This window comes from Euwallacea fornicatus, chromosome 13 (assembly GCF_040115645.1).
Source record: "Euwallacea fornicatus isolate EFF26 chromosome 13, ASM4011564v1, whole genome shotgun sequence".
In the NCBI taxonomy this organism is placed as follows: domain Eukaryota; kingdom Metazoa; phylum Arthropoda; class Insecta; order Coleoptera; family Curculionidae; genus Euwallacea; species Euwallacea fornicatus.
This window is the reverse complement of record NC_089553.1, coordinates 821,419-826,324: the sequence shown is the minus strand read 5'-3', so window position 1 is coordinate 826,324 and position 4,906 is coordinate 821,419. Positions and strand designations below refer to the sequence as shown.

The window sequence follows — 4,906 nt, the reverse complement described above, 5'->3', positions numbered from 1 at the left end:
TTAGGGATGTACTGCATCAACTTATAAAACGAAATTACCCAAAAACGACACAACGTTAGTTTAGGTAATTAAATGTGAATATAGATTCATTTTCGATGTTATTTCATAATATATCAAAATAATAGTAAAGTTTCGACCATTTTTTGATGTCCATTTCGCTCCATTGTTGTGGACACCTTTTAGAAAATATTACGCGAAGCTTTGCAGCAAACTAAAATATGGACCTCCTGTAGCTTTTCAACGAAAAAGAGTTACAAAATACCTTTCGGTTCTTTTTTTTTTATAAAGGGGGAAAACCTAAAGGTACCCGGTCTGATGGACTGACGACCGGATTATGTGGGATTCACCCCCTGAAGGGAGGCGCCTACCCACTAAAAACCCACCTCTCTTCACCGTTGTTCCCCCCCCGGAACCGCCTAAAGGCATTACTTCAGGGGGGCCTTTCGGTTCTTTAACAATTTCTAATTCTACAGTCATCTGCATCTGTCACTTGTTGAACGCATGTTGAAAGTGACAAGCATTGAATTGCATATATCTTGAAACCTCTTAATTCTAAGAAATCCAACATATTAATAAACTTGTATTAAAATTGAACATATGATCCAATAATGCAATAATATATAGGGGGTTCCATTTAAAATAAGCTAGCAAGGGTCGCCTTCCGCTGCAACCGGAGGTGTGACGTCATTAAAAACATTTTAGATGAGGTCGCCCCAAGATTTACCAAACTACTAAATTCTCGTAACTTTCCTTGTCATAGTCTTCCCAAAACGTCCAATGTCGGTTCCCGGTGGGACACCCTGTACACAGGAAGCACATTAAAGACTGTCAAATGATGGAAGAGCCGACATTACTGTTCCCCTTGTTCTTTCAATCGATGTAATCGGAGTTTGGTTTTATAGGGCCATCACCCTTAGGAGATTTCTCAGAATCGTGAAAGCTAGAAAAATAGTTTGATTGTCACATGACCTCTAAATTACTCCATTACATCCCAGATTCCTATAATCGAGCTGACGTCGTTAAATTTTAGCTTTTTGTAAGTTTTTTTTCTATTAATGCTTTTTTAATGGAGGGAGAGCAATTGCTAAATTTATCCCTAGAAAATGACAGTCATCCAGTTCCGGTGTGCACATACATGTGCGATCCTTCACTCTGTACTTGCACGCATATACTTTAGTCACGATTCATAGACATTAAGTTAACATACAAGCTAATTTATCACCGAATGTCGTCTATGCATTATTTCTTGTTTTGTTGAGTAAATCGAAATTGTTGTTGACCAATAAACCTTACTTATAATTAAAAGGGCAGTTGCTTCCTTTTGTGCACGAAAACAGTGTCGCTGAGACTGCGAACTCAAGGTGCTCCTTCAAGTCGTTCAGTCCATTGCGGGTTTACAGGATCAAGTGCTCAGCCACACATCAACCCGCAAACACTTGGTCCAAACATTTCAGATAATATTTTGTTCTGCAAAGCTGGATTTCGACAGAACATTTTGGTTCATATACATATTCTTGCAGTAAAGCACACGCACAATAGGGGAAAAGGGATTTAACTAGTAAAGCAATGTCGACTAACACGGGAAGCTGAAGAACATGAATCTCACGTCAATACATACAGAACATCAATACACTCACGATGGTTATGTCTAAATAACTTACAGATTCAAGAATTAGTAGTATTACGTCAGTATATTGTTTAGTAAAGTACATTAAGTGTTAAGCTAAACGTTGGCCTTGGCGTCTTTATTGTCCTGTTTCTGTCTGGGATCCAGGCATGAGTAATCTTTAGAATTGGGGAGGCCACTGATGACGCAAGCTCTGAGAGCTGACCGGTTACAATTCATGACGGCTGAGTTCACCCATTCGCTCGATTCAATGTTGAAATATTCCACGCAATTGATAGTAGTTGATCCATTAAAGCCCCCTATTACATAGATACGATCGTTCAGTATCGCAGATCCAAAGTTGCTTCTTGGAGTAATCATTTCGGAGATTTCAGTCCAGCTCGAAGACTCGAGTTCATATTTCTCACCTGAACGAAGGCGAGTGTAGCCGCTGAAGCCTCCGATTGCGTATAAAGCATGGTGGTACGCAATCAAACTGACCCCCGATCTTGCTCTTATCATGGAAGGGATGAAGGACCATTGGTTGGTAACTGGATCGAACATTTCTGCGCTGTTCATGACTTCCTGTCCATCGAAACCTCCTACTATATAGATTTTATCATTTAGAACAGCAGCGCCTGCATCCGAGCGGTGTTTATGCATTGAAGGTAGTAACTCCCATTGATTTCGCATAGGATCGAATCTTTCGACGCTATTCATACGTATCGACCCATTGTACCCGCCCATGGAGTAGATTTTGCCTTGGCAGATCACTACGCTAACGTAGCACCTTTTATAATACATGCATGCGCAGTCGCTCCAGGTGTGCGTAGCAGGAGCGAAGCATCTTACAGTATTGAAGTATTCATTTCCAGCATACCCTCCTATGAGATAAATTTTTCCTTTGTAATTGCACATTCCATGGTAGGCCCTGGCACCTACGTCGCCGTCCTCGGATACCAACCAACGGTCAGCCCGGTTATCGTATGTTTCAATGAAATTGTTAGACCTGCCCGCACTCCACCCTCCAATAGCGAATAAAACCTCATAAGGGATTCTGGAACGCGTCAAATGAGGGTGGACAGACTCTGCTTCCATGCTGGAAAGCACGTTGGCGATATACAGGGTGCACTTGGGGTCTACCTCGATTAAAGGCCATCGGGTTATCTTGAGAATTTTGTCTTGGCTCAAAGTCCTTATGCGGATGCACTTTATTAAATCTAACAGATGTTCCTTGCGGTCTTCCGAGTTGTGCTTCACCCATTTTTTTATGGCGTCGAAGACGATTTCTTCGGATTTCACATTCAAAAGGTCGTCGGAGAGGATTTCGGTGACATGGTCCATGGACAGGTGGCAGAATTGCTCGTTCATTTTGAGGACGTTTGAAAAGTTGTGCAAAACATAATATTTACAATTTTTTGTTAAATAAGAGCAAAAGAACTGGCCAGTGAATCGGAGAATTTCCAGACAATTTCCAGGAGATAAATCCTTGATTAGGAAGTCGCAACATTTGTTCACCATATCAAGTATTTCATATTTGTCTGCGTATTTCAGTACTTCGAACACGTTGCTGCGGTTTATAGTACAATTACCGGTGTAAGCGAAACCCAGTACAACCTGGAAAGCCGCACCAGAGATGTCGACGTTAGCCTCGTAGATTTCTTGCTGTCCTCTATTAATAGAGTTCGTAAACAGAGCTCTAAAGTACGGACTGATAGTTGATAGAATGATGCGATGTATGTTGAACTGAGTTCCGTCATCACATCTCACCATTCCATCGCAGAGCTGATTGTTCATTCTCAGTTCCTCCCATATGGTGGAGCACTCTACGGTAGCGAACGCAAAGACGCTGCATTTTTTTACGCTTTTGCGTCTGCGCGGCTTAACTGGTTGGTTGGTTGGTACGTAAAATTGATAGGTTTTTCGCTTCGAATCGAATCTGCTAAGTTTGGTAGCCAGGCCCATAAAAAAACGATGTAGAACTGATTATATGTTGATATTCGGGAAGTCAGATTAGTGTTACTACTGACAGGAACGTCTGTATGACAAAGCTGAATTGCGGACATTAAGTCTGATTTTCACAAAAATTGACAATTTTGGTTACGTGTTATTATATATTCGAAAAATTGTGCGGAAACTCTAAAATTGAATACAGTATGGCCGAAATAAAGATCTTCACCGTAGCGATCTCGTATACGACGACAATAGGTACAAACTTGTTAAATGACTTGGTTATATTGGAGAAGGCTTCGGAATTCAAGGAACGAGTTATGATGGAAACAAAACTATAAAATAAGTATTTCTCGGTTAGTTTCAATTATCGAAAAAATAATTTAGAATTTCTTTTATTATTTATTTTTATGCTTGTATTATATAAATTATTTTTATATTTATTTTTATTTTTTTATTTTTACATTTTGAACTTACATACATGGCTAACTGCCTAAGTGTTAACCATGCGTTGCCATGGTTTCGATGCTCTTTTTTTTATTTTAGCAGCTCATACACGAAATCTGTTTATTTTAAAACTAACCGTCAATACAAAGTATGCTCAACAAGAACTTATTAGTATGATTTATGTAACTAGTTAATGTGATGGAAATTGTTTATGAGCATTTTGGCTCAACGATTTCTAATAGACAACATCCTTGAGCCTAGAAAGTCTAAAAAAGCGTTTTAAATGAACTGGAAGAGTTAATTATGAAAAGAAAAGTCGAAAAAAAGGGTATTAGAAGCAGAAAATGAACTAGTACATCATTTTGTCAATAATAGAAAATCTAAGCATTGGCGTAAAAGATATTAGTCACGCAGTCCATGAGCTCCCAAAACTTAAAACGGAAAAACATAGAAACCATGGCAACTCATGATTAACACTCAGACACTTAGCAACGAATGGAAATTTTGTCGAAATAATTAATAATACCATTAAGATTCAAGATAAATATTACATTATTTTATACCAAAATAAAGGAAATTGAATTTTCTTTTATTTTACGTTATAAAAACACACCATTCTATTTGAAAAAATCCAGGAAATCGAAGATGAAAAGGCGTAAATGAATCTTATTATCGTGAACACACCGTATGTATTTTTAGCTAAATGAATATTGTTACTTGTTAAGGTGATCTTATATGAAAATTCATTCTAAAATTTGTAAAATCTAACTTAAACCCATTGCGGTATTAAGTTTTTCATAAGGCAATGCAAATTTTTAAAGTTTTTTTTAAAACGTCACAGCTTCGAAGAGCTGTATCCCGGAGTAGCAAAAAACTAGGAATTAACACAGGACCCAGAAAGGA

General features: G+C 38.4%; 1 pseudogene; it reads right to left on the bottom strand.

Moving 5' to 3' along the window:
• Positions 1 to 1,688: 1,688 nt before the first annotated feature.
• On the bottom strand, positions 1,689 to 3,613 carry LOC136342890 (kelch-like protein 10 pseudogene; annotated as a pseudogene).
• Positions 3,614 to 4,906: the final 1,293 nt, after the last annotated feature.